This window comes from Molothrus ater, chromosome 23 (assembly GCF_012460135.2).
Source record: "Molothrus ater isolate BHLD 08-10-18 breed brown headed cowbird chromosome 23, BPBGC_Mater_1.1, whole genome shotgun sequence".
Lineage (NCBI taxonomy): Eukaryota > Metazoa > Chordata > Aves > Passeriformes > Icteridae > Molothrus > Molothrus ater.
The window spans coordinates 7,225,846-7,238,294 of NC_050500.2; the positions used below are offsets into that span (position 1 = coordinate 7,225,846).

The following is a 12,449-nucleotide window of genomic DNA, read 5'->3' on the forward strand; positions in this document are numbered from 1 at the left end:
GAGCTACCAAGTGTTCCAGATTGTCCCCAAGGGCCAGCTGGGTTCCCTGGAGCTCCCCTGAATAACCTGGAGAAACCCCAGCCCCTCTCCCATCAAAGTAATTGCCAACCCTCAAGGCCCGTGCCTCAGCCATGGCTTGAGGACTGGAAGCATCTTGCAGGCGGTGCCTGACAGCCTCTGCAGAGTCCTGCCCAGCCCCACCGCACAACAGGGACACCTTCCCCAGCACACAAGCAGGACCTTGGCATCAGCAGACCCAGCCCTGGATGTGTGTCCCCAGCTCCACTACATCCCCTCCCCCCAAAAAAACAGCGAGACCAGCTCAGCATTTTTTGCTTTTATCTTGTCAACAGCGGTATCTCCACAATGCCGTGTCCTCAGTTCGCGCTCATTTTCTGCCAAAAAGACACAGGGGGGTCACAGTAAGACCCTCAGCGGGGCAAGAACAGCCCCGCTGTGGGGTGGGGGCAGAGGAAGGGGCACGCACCTCGTTGATCCAGTCGATGTAGGCGGACACCCTGGTGAAGACTGTCGGCTTCTTGGCCACGTTGCAGCCCAGGCCGGAGCCGAAGCTGACGATGCCCTCGACCTCCCAGATCCCATCGTCGCGCTGGCAGTTCAGGGGGCCCCCAGAATCGCCCTGTGCAGACAGACAGTGAGGGCCATCTGTCCTGGGCACCTGCCAACACTCCCCTCATCCCTCCTGGCCATCCACCACCGTGGCTCCATCCCCTCTCCTCCCAGTGCCCACGGTTCCACACCATTTGGGGATCCACCACGCGCAGTGCCCACACTCACGTTGCATCCAGAGACGACGCCGTCGCCGCCGGCGCACACCATGGTCTCCTCCACAAGGCTGCCCCACCAGTCCCTCTTGGAGCAGGTCTCATAGTCCACCACGGGCAGCAGACCCTGCTGCAGGATCGTGGCCAGGGGCCCGTTGGCTGCAATGAGAGCAGAAGCTCGTACCTCTCACCCTCTGCCGGCATCCCCCTTCTGAGGACCCTCCCGGGGACCCTCTGCTTACTCCTGATGCGTCCCCAGCCGGTGACATAGCAGGGGTAGTCATTGGGCAGGACCTTGCCAGCAGCCGGCAGGCAGGAGGCACGGATGGTGTCAGTCTCCTGCACCTCCTCTGCCAGCTTGATCAGGGCAATGTCGTTGCTGCAAGGAGACATGAACCATGGTCCCTGGTCATGAGAACAGGGTCCCTGGCCAAGCCAGCCAGGCTCTGTGGCCACACCACCCACAACCCAGCCCTGATGACTCCCATCCCTTACATGATGAGGTAGGAGTCCCAGTCCTCATGGACGATCGTCTTCTCCACACCCACGGCCACAGAACCAGGCTCGTCATCCTCTGACAGGTCCTGCTTGCCCAGCACCACACGATAGGTCATGTAAGAGCTGCCAAGGGGAGAGAGAGTGTCAGTCCCCACAGATATCTCATGCTGCTTGTACAGATGCCCCCCAGCACCCCAACACCCACCTGATGCAGTGGGCAGCTGTCAGCACCCACTGGGGGGCAATGAGGGTCCCGCCACAAGTGTGGTACCAGGATCCAGAGCTGCGGTACTGCAGCGAGATCTGCGAGGGCAGAGGCACAGGGTCAGAGCAGGAATGTCCCCATCCCTGTCGCCATCCCTGTCCCTGTTCCCCCTCACCTGCCATGGCCAGCTGTGGGCTACAGCGTCTTCACCGCCCACCACGCGGGAGCTCAGCTGTGGTGGCACGGCCGGCTGACCGCATCCGTAGGCTGTGTGACACGCGGCAAAGGGACATCAGAGGCTGCCTGTGCCCGTGCCCAGGGCCAGGGCAGGTGCCACGGGCCTGTCCCCCCTGCCCTGACCCTTGCCCATCCCCTGCACCTACCGTAGCCCAGCAGCACGACGAGACAGACGGCTCCCAGCATGGTTGAGCGGAGCAAAGGTGCCGTGGTGGGGCTGCTCACCCCTCTTATAGTGTCTGGACTGCTGGGGACCTTGGAGTGTCCCTGCTGGCTGCTGACACGTGGGGACTGTCCCACGCTGTGGGCACAGGGGCTCCTCAGCCCCATTGCCCGCTCTTATCGCACTCATGGTCCTGCCTGGGAATGGCCACATCTGCCCCTCATGTGCTGGCAGCATGCTGGGACATGGTGGGGACACCTGGCCCTGAGCAGTGACTCCCCCAGGACACTCTCTGCCCCCAGCTGTAAGAGCCGAAATGAGGGATATGTGAGTCCAGGTGGGTCTCCAAAATGCAGTTTATTACTTCCAAGGATTTACAGCAGTCCAGGATCATGGGTGACAGAGCCTGTGCCTACACTTTCAGTTCCAGCTGCAGGCAGGCTTGGAGACCCTTTAATTTTGGATACAATCAATTCTAGACTTTTCTTTGCTGTGTGTTTTAGTGCAGTAGAACCAATCTATACCTTTACTTTTACCGGTAGCCTATCATAACTGCTATAATTACCAGATTCATGTTACTATTCTCCAATCACTAAAAGTTAGTACGTTACAGTTTAAGCTAGAATTTGTTTTTCAGTTTTCTTTCAGTGGAAAATTCTGAGACCTTTTTTCTACTTGCAAGATTGGCAGATTTGTTTGCCTGTGCTATCTTTCTGCTTGGTAAAATAATTTTCTTTTTTGAGGTGGGTTTATCCTTTTCTCTAAGTCATAAAACCTCTTACCATCTCGACATAACCTTTGCCTTTTTGTTGTCCAGCAGAACTGGATCCGCAATTGTTAATTAACACATCTATTATTCTTCTATATCCAAACTTGCTTTCATTTCTATTCCTTCTTTGGATTCTACATCCAAAAATCTTTCTGCTAAGCATGCATATCTGTCTGACTTTTTTTTCAAACTTTCATCCTTCCTAACACCCGGCTCCTCAGTTCCCCAGAGATAAGGTGCTCCCTTTCCTGAAAGGCTCATCACTGGGGATCTCTGAGTCTCTGTCGGTGTTTGTTCACCTTGTGTATCCATCCTTGGCATGTCTGGGTGCTTCTTCCTGGCTGCTGCCTTGGCTGTTGCATCATTGTGGGTGCTGGTGGTACATTCTGTGCTCAGGAAAGCCTGGGGGTGAGTGGCTGTTCCATGTATGACAGTCAATTGCATGCGTTTGGATTTGGGTGGCTTTTGCTTTGCTTTATGTTGTCATTTTAGATTGTCGTGATTATGGTTTGAAGATAACTGTAGAAATTTATTTTTGGGGGTTCTTTTTGTATCTTTGTATCTTTGGTTGGTGGTGGGTGCCCCAGGGCAGTGGTGGAGGCCAATGCCCACGTGTGGCTGGAGAAGAGCACCTGGACAGGTGTGGCTACTTCTGCCAGAGGGAGCCAGGGCCAGCCAAGCACCCCAAGGGGGTCCAGCAGGAGCCAGGATGTGGCTGGAATGGCCTTGCCTCTGCCCAAGGTTTTCCAAGAACTCAATTGCACATGTGCCCCCTTCCCCACCACCTGTGGTGTGAGAATCTGGGTTGCCCTGTTCTGTCTTGGCTACTTCTGCACAGGGCACCTGGGTGTACAGGTGGTGCTGGGGCTGATCCCATCTCCCCTGGACCTGTTTTCCTTTGAGAAAGGTGACCATGCACTCTTCTCCCTGTTTATTTCCCCAGTTCTCTTGCCAGTGGAGCCTTGGGACTGGGCTGTCCCATGGGCTGAGGGTGCAGGGAGCTGGTGCTTGAGTTTGGGCAGAGATGGCTCCATCTTTTCCTTTTCCTTCTTCCATGATGTGGACTGCAGTGGCTTGTCCCTTCCTGGGCCATTCTTGGTGGAGGTTAGAACAGACCAGAAGCATTGCAGTGGCACAGCTGTGGTGTTGGGGTGTGTGGTGGAGCTGGAGGAGACTGGGGGCTGAGGGAGAGATGGGGAAATGCTCTTTTGGGCTTTCTCCATGGGCCCCACTGCTCTTCTCCCTCCTCCTTGCGTTTCAGTGCTGGATGCCTGTCTTGGATTGAAAAGACAGGTGTCTGCTAAGGAAGGCAGGAACATCCCCTGAAATGGAAAATATAAACCCCCTCCCTCTGAATTGCTAAAATTTTGAAATTAAACGGCTCTCAGGCAAAGATATGGGAATAGGAATAACAGTTCTTTACTAGGAAAACTAAGAAAATACAAATGTAATAGTACAAACAAATAAACTATTGACAGAGTCAGAATAGGCCCTGACACCCTGTTGGCAGCAGTCCCATTAAATGTTGGCTCAGCCCTCCTGCAGTGCCAGCTGTCGTTCTGTTGGAGCAGGGATCCTGTAGAAGGGTGGAGTTTCCTCTGAAGGTCCAGGATTGGTGTAGATGGGCCTGGTCTTGCACTGGGAATCCAGTGGAAAGACAGCTGCTCCTCTGGGAATGCAGTGGGAAAAGGCTGCCCTGGTCTTCCAAATGTCAGATTATATCCAGGTAGTAATGCTTGGCTCCTCCCTCTGGGCAGAGCTTCTCACAATGGGATGATGGAATTTTATCAGTCATGTGGTGAGACTCAATGGCCCATTAACAGAAGATATCTCCCAGAGGGAGGATTGGTTGTGGAAGAGATAAATAAAACTGCCCATTTAACAGAAGAGAACTGCTCCACAGATAGGAATAGAATACACACACCCATTTCCAGCCTAAGGCATTACTCACTCCTTATTCTATTACTTTCTGCATCATACTCAAATAAATAAACTCTACTCAATGAAATCTTACACACAGTTCTCACTTAAAACTAGGTTTTCGTGTGGTACACAATGGGTTTCTCTATCTTTCTGCATTACCCACCAAGTGTAACCAGGTCCTTGAGCAAAAACAATCCCACAGATGGGTTTGTCTTTGCCTGAGGTGGGATTAATCCAAGTAGTCTTTCCTAAAATACCTTTCATATGTGCCACAGGGACATTGTTTCCATCCACTGTGTGCAAGGGCTCAGACTGGGCAGGACCAGCTCGATTGATGGACCCTCGGGTATTGACCATCTAGGTCACTTTTGCTAAGTCCATTTCCCAATTTCTAAAGGGTTCTCCCCCAAGTGTAGCAGCCACAGAGCTTGCAAGGCCCCCCTGGTGGTCAGTTGCCTTAGATAAGAAATGCCTAGTCATGATGACTGGACCAAGAAACCCGTCTTCCACCTTCGGACCCTTGTTATCTCTCTGTAACACTATAGGTCATATTCACCTTGACCCTTTCTGTTGAACTGTTTGCCAAAACCCACATACCCCATATAATCCCTACTTCTGCCCAGTTTGGCAGAAGAGCTGTCACTGTCACCCTTAGTAGAAGCTGCCAATAAAGCTTATTATAAAAATCTGTGGAACTTCATACAACTCTTCTCTTCTCTCATCCCTGCATCTGCTGAGGCACTTAGCAAGCAAAGAGCTGAAATTGTTAAAGAGCTGAATTCATCAAAGAGCTGATCTCACTCAAAGAGCTGAGCTGCTTGCTAAGATGTTTCAACACAAATAAGGTTCGATTCACTAGTTCTTTTGGATTGAGGACCTCCTTGAATTTGCTTAAATAGTCCTTTAAAGTTCTGTTGTTTCTCTCTACAATAGCTTGTCCTGTAGGGGAGTTTGGAATGCCTGTTTTGTGTTGCACTCGCCATGTGAGCATGAATTGTCGGACCGCATTGCTAGTGTAGGCGGGCCCATTATCAGTTTTTCTCAGCTCTGGTACGCCCAAAACGGTGAAGCAGGCAGTCAAATGTTTACAAACATGAACAGCTTTTTGTCCTGGTTGTGCAGTGGCCCATATAAATTTTGAAAAGGTATAGACGGTGACATGAACATATTTTAATCTTCTGAACTTGGGTACATGAGTTACATCCATTTGCCAGAGTTCTAAGGCTTGTAAACCTTTTGGATTTACTCCTATTCTGAGGCCTGGTCCATGATTGCTGCATTGAGGGCAAGTGCAGACTATGCCTTTGGCCTCATTTATTGATAAAGAGAATTGCCGCCTTAATCCTTTAGCATTCTGAAGAAACTGTTCATGGGAGATTCTGACTGCTTCAAATTGATTGACTGGTGCTTGATTTTTCTTTACCATGCTAACCAACTGATCAGCTCTGTGATTTCCTTCCCCAAGTCCTTCTTGCCACTTATGACTCCGAATGTGAATAATGCAATAGGCAGCTATTCTTTGTCTTGTGGCTCTCTGCAGTTTCTGGAAAAGGGCAAGCAACCGTTCGTTCTGTATATCCTTGATGAATGCATCTTCTATCCTTTGGGCCACTCCAGCAACATAAAGAGAGTCTGTGACAATATTCAACGGTGTAGAGAGCCATTGTGACATGGCCCAGCAGACAGCTGCCAGCTCTAATGTTTGGAGTGTATCCTCTGCTAGGGCTTGCAAAATTTGATTTTTCCATTGATCGTTCTGGTACCAAGTGATAGTGGCTCTTCTGGTGTTTTTTCCAGCATCAGTATATACTGTGAGGCCATCCTTTAATGGTCTACGTGAATATTTTTCCAATGCTATCCAAGAATGCTCTGTAAGAAACTGAGCTTCTTTTCCTTTGGGAAGAGCTGTTGAAATGTACCCTGTGTAATCTAAGAGCGCAAGTTGCAGAGCAGTAGAATGTCTGAGTGCCCATTCAAAGTCAGCTGTGCTCATAGGGATTCGAATACTTGCAGCCTCCATCCCCAAGATAGCTGTCACCTGATCTTGTCCTTTCCGGACCACATCTCCTACTGTATCCAGTTGGGTTTGAATACTTCATTTAGGTTGGAAACTGACAAATATCATTCAAGGATATATAGTTTGTCTTCATTTCTTCCTCTCTTGGTTTTCTTTTTCTACTGCGCCACAATGGCAAACACAGAAGTCGGTCGAGAAATGACCAGGACATGGACAGGGAGACATAGGTAGTGTTGGGATGCCCATGTGTGGATATAAGGGTGCCGATATTAGAAATGCACTGTTCTTGCTCTGGGGTGAGAGAAATCTGTTTTGCAGCATCTGTACCTTTCAGGAGAGGCTGCAGAGGAGCCAGATCATCATTTGTAATGCCCACGAGGGGTTGGACCCATTGCAAATTGCCCATCAGGATTTGAATGTCAGTATGATTCTTGATTTCAGTAGTGATGGTGGTTTTTTGCAGGCAAATAACACTATTGGTGATCTGCCACTCAAGATATTTGCACGATGAGGTGCGTTGGACCTTTCAGGTGCAATCTGCAATCCTGCCTTGGACGGGACTGCCGTTAGAATCTGCAACTGATCATTGGTGAAAGGATTTTCTTGTGCCAATAAGATGTCATCCATGTAACGATAGATCAGGGCGCATGGCCAGAGTCACCGTACTGGCTGCTAGGCTGTGGCCACAAACAACTGACACATAGTGGGGCTGTTACGTGTTCCTTGTGGTAGTACAACCCATTCGAATCTTTGTGCAGGCCGGACCTTATTTACTGCTGGCAGGGTGAAGGTGAAATGTTGAGTATCATGAGGGTGCAATGGAATGGTGAAAAAGCAGTCCTTTGGATCTATAATTAGCAGGGGCCACCTTGCTGGTAACATGGAAGGTGATGGCAGACCAGGTTGTAGGGCTCCCATAGCTTGCATCTGCTCATTCACCTTCCTGAGATCATGCAGCAACTGATATTTTCCAGATTTCTTGGGAATGACAAAAATGGGGGTGTTCCATGGGTTAGTAGATGGTTTGATATGTTGAGCTGCAAGTTGTTCCTGGACCAGCTCATGTGCCTTTTGCAGCCTCTCTTGGCTTAGTGGCCACTGTTCTACCCATAGAGGCTCATCCGTTACCCAAGTCAGCTTTAGAATGGGGGGCTGCTTGACAGGGGCCATTGCCAGAAAACCGTGTCTGGGGTGGTAAGAACAACTCCCCATTGTGTCATGCATTCCCTTCCAATCAGGGTGTTCACTCCTTTCGGCGGTGACAATACTGTAACTAGTATGGTAGCAATCTTCTATCTGGAAGGTGATGGGCTGAGTATTAAGGCATGCCAAGGACACTCCTCCCACTCCGTTCGCCACTGAGTTGCTATGCTGAAGAGGCCAATGCCTTGGCCAAATATTGTTTGAAACAATAGTAATATCAGCTCTAGTGTCCAACAAGGCCGTTGAAAGTAATAGTTTCACTGCCATTCGTTATGGTCACTCATTGCTCTGGTCTATTATGCATATCCAATATAAGGCAGACGATCTCTCCTGTGGAACCAAAACTTGCATCTCCTCGCACACCGACTTCTTTCAAGGGGGTTTTACATAATTGGATGGTAAGATTTTGCAATGGTACAAGTTGTGCAATCTTGCTGCCTTTTGGAATGTGTAGGGGTGGATGCATAGTATATGTGACAATTTGGATTTCCCCAGTAAAATCTGCATCAATCAAACCTGGTATTACTATGATTCCTTTAAGGCTGGAGGATGATTGGCCTATCAGTAGGGCCCCTATCTGGTACTGTGATTCGTGCAATGGGCCATTTATCGATGTAGGGATTCGGAGTGGCTTATCATCGATTAGCGTTATGTCTACTGCTGTTGCCAGGTCGATCCCCAAGCTCCCCCGGGTTGCTGGTTGGCCAGTTCTGGAGTTTGAGCAGCCATTATTGCCTGCGCGCAGCTGCTCCCCACACTCCTCTTAACGTTTCCCAAACTGCGACATGCCAAAGTGGAGTGGGAGTTGGACTGGCAGTAGTCACACCATACCGTGACAGAGCAAGTTCTATGCAAGTGGCCTTTTTTCCCGCATCGATAACAGGCACCTCCATTATTCCCGGGTCTAGGGCGATTATTAGTCTTTGTCAGTGGCTTTAATGCTGCAGCTAGAACTTGAGTTTGAGTAGATACAGCACTTTTCACAGCTTCTGAAACAAAGGCAGCTTGTTGGCTCAAGGCACTGTGCGCCATTTGTTCTACCATTTCTTCTATAGTCGTGGTTCTTGGCAAAGTTGATAAAATCATCTTGGATTTGCCATTTGCATTCTCAAATGCAAAAGTTCGCAGCATTTGATTCCGCATGTCATCCAATAGATCAGGAGCCTGCTCGAGTGATTGCACCAGTCTGTTGATAAAACTCTCATATGGATCTTGTAGTCCCTGTTTAATAGTAGTATATGAAGGAGCCTTGCGTTCAGAGGGGCCTAGAAATAGAGCCTGTTTTGCTGCTTCAGCAGCTATGTTGTGGAAGACATCAGGAAACTGAAGTTGTGCCACAGCGTTGGCATAATTTCCTTGGCCCAGAAGCATGTCAATGTTAATTGCATACATTGGGTCTTGCACTGGCCGATTTACTGACACTATGTGCTGTGCCTGCCTTTCCCACTCCTTTTCCCACAATATATATTGTGCCAGGGTCAGCAGAAGCTTTGCCACAGTCATGCAGTCACTGGGTGTCAGAATTTCAGCGCCAGAAAGGAAGGTCATAAGCTGTTTTGACGGTTCAGAATGCAACCCATAGTCTGAGACTGTATTGTGTATCTGTTGCATAAGCTTCCACTCAAACAGTTTCCATTCACCAGCCTGCCACCCGTCTCCTAAATTGCACCAGGCAGGCAATAGCTGATGACGCTTGCCATTCACCTTCCAGAATATCATCGCAGATAACGCCTGACCACAGCTCTGTGGGGTCACTGGCTTAATAGTTACCTCTTCAGTTGTAATTACTTGCATATCCCCCACAGGAGTTGCTTCTTTTGCCTTCAAATCTTTCGCTCCCAGGTCTGGCAGTTGCTGAAGGACCAAATCTACTTGGCGGTAAGATGGCTTATTTCACCTTTTTTGCTTTGATAGTGGGGAGGATGGTCTTTCAGTCTCTGATTCAGGGTCTGACTGAATTCCCAGTCCATCCGAATCAGAAATAACAGGTTTTGGTATTTTCAGACGGCAACTTGGTCCCTCTATGTCTCCCTTGAGAGGACTCAGATGAACCTGCAACCTCAGACGAGCCCGCTCCCTCATTTGTGCTAGAAATGATTTCTGTGACACTGTTCTTAATAGTAGCAATAACACCCTTTGCTGTTCGGGAGCATTCATTGTCAAAAATGCGTGTATGCTCAGGTGGTGGACTGTCTTTCCCTAGTAATTCTGAGGCAGTAAATGCCATTCTTTTCTCCTCAGCCATCTTTTTCAGGGTGTTTATCACCTCTCGGCAGGTATTGCCCAACTGCGAAAGAGTTTTACTGCTGTTGTCTAATGAAGTGTCCCACAAGCTAATTGCAACCTCATTCCATTCAGTCAAGCTAAACATCAATCCAGGATCCCAAAGATGACCATTTTCCTTAGCCCACTTGCAAAACTCATGGAGCTTTTTAGTACTCATGCTGGCTTCTCACTTAGTGAGCATTTTCTCCAGCAGTGAGAGTGCCGCTTCTCTATCCGTGACCCGAGTAAGCGGTCTTACCGTGGCAGTCGTTGACTGTCGCGATCAGTCTGGTCCAGCTACCCGCAGAGCAGATGCCATTTCCCTGTTCCCCTTCTTCCCGTCATAGCTTCCCTCTTAGCGATCCGACCAAAAATCAAAGGCTTTCTAAAATCGGGCACAGGTCCCTGTTCGGGCGCCAGATGTAGAGATAAGATGTAGAGATGTAGAGATTCTAGAAGGGGTCTGGAATCAAGAAGCGACTCAATATGAGGTATGCATCTTGTTTGATTTATTACTGCTTGATATGTTCTGTTATACTATTGTTAGTTGTCCATACAGCTTTAGCTTACATTTTATTGGTTACAAATATCTGTTCATGCGTCTTTACTATTGCTATGATTGGTGCAAGCCAGCCGTTCATGCTTCTGCTTACTTCTGCAATAGTTCTGCCTTGCAGTTTACTGACAGTCTGCTAGCGGGCCTGGAGGCATTGTGTAATTGACCAACTTCTCTTTATCGCCTGGCCAAGGGCATTTCAAGGATTGTCTGCTGGCTTCAGGCCTGGTTATGCACTCCTTGCAGATAACCATGCCCTTTCTCTATCAGCCAAGCCTGTATGCTTTCTGCACTACAAGTATCTATACTCTTAACATGGCAGATGGTGGAGACATGCTTCCACCCCTGGGGCAGTCAGTTCCATTGTACTGCACGCCCCTCCAGGGGAAAGCAAACTGAGGTCTGCATTCTGCTGCAAGAGAAATGGAGAAAAATGGGTTAGCAATGTCAACAGTGGCGTACCGCTTTGCTGCCTTGGACTCCCCCTCGTACTGGAGTTCCAGCATGTCTGGCACAGCAGCGTTCATCGGTGGAGTCACTTCATTCAAGCCACGGTAGTCCACAGTCAATCTCCATTCTCTGTCACACTTGGGCACAGGCCAGATAGGACTGTTGAAGAGTGAGTGGGTTTTGCTGACCACCCAGTTGGCTCTCCAGTTCATGGATAATTCTGTGGATGGGGATCATGGCATCCTGATTCATTCAATACTGCTGGCAGTGCACCGTTGAGGTGGCAATTGGCACTTTTTGCTCTTACACCCTCAGGAGTCCTACTGCAGATGGGTTTTCTGGTAGTCCAGGCAAGGTGTTCAACTGCTTAATGTTCTCTGCCTCTACAGCAGCTATGCCAAAAGCCCATCTGAGTCCCTTTGGGTTTTTGTAATAACCATTCTGGAGGAAGTCTATGCCCAGAATACACAGGGCCTCTGAGTCAGTCACAATAGGATGTTTCTGCCACTCCTTCCCAGTCAGGCTCACCCTGGCTTCCAACAGGGTCAATTGCTGTGATCTCCCTGTCACCCCGGCAATGGAAAGAGGTTCTGCCCCCACATGTCCCAATGGCATTAGGGTACGCTGCGCACCAGTATCAACTAAGGCGTTGTATTTTTGTGGCTCTAATGTCCTAGGCCATTGGATTCATGCCATCCAGAAGATCTGGTTTCCCCGCGCCTCTCCCTGGCTAGAGGCAGGGCCCCTCTAACCCTGGTTATTATTTCTTTCCTGGGCATATATGCTAGAGGTACCTTCAAGGGGATCTGACAGATCATACTCAGCAGCTCAGTCATGGTTGAGACTGCTTTCACTTTAGTGGAATTCCCTCGGTTAGTGTTTCCCTCCTTGAGTTGATGCACCCATGCTGCCAGGACAGAAGTGGGTTTCCCATCCCACCTTCCCATGTCTTCCCCATGGTCACGCAGAAAGAACCACAGGTCAGCCCGTGGGCTGTACCCTCTCTCTCTAGCAGGGGGATGTTGGGCTCTGACTTTGAGGCTTGTGACTACCATGGGTGCTGCATTGATCTTCCTCACCTCCTCCCGCATCTCCCTCATCTCCTCTTTGAACTCCTTAATCGCAGCAGAGACATGATCCTGCACCAGGCCATTGATCATATTCTCATAATTTCTAAGCTTGTTGGTGACAGAACCCACTGTCTCTCAGTTAGTATTGGCATCAATCGTTGCAATGAAGGTGATGTATTGAGATGGCTCTAGATTTGCCAGACTCCACAACATTTGCCCTGTGCACCTGACCTTGTCAGGGTCATTATTGTGCTGTCCATCCCTCCCAAAGAGTACCTCCAATACTGCCATGTCTCTCAACTGTTGGA

General features: G+C 49.3%; 1 pseudogene; it reads right to left on the minus strand.

Annotated features, from left to right (window-relative positions):
• Positions 1 to 322: 322 nt before the first annotated feature.
• LOC118695042 (chymotrypsin-C-like) lies at positions 323 to 12,231 on the minus strand (annotated as a pseudogene).
• Between the last annotated feature and the right edge of the window lie 218 nt (positions 12,232 to 12,449).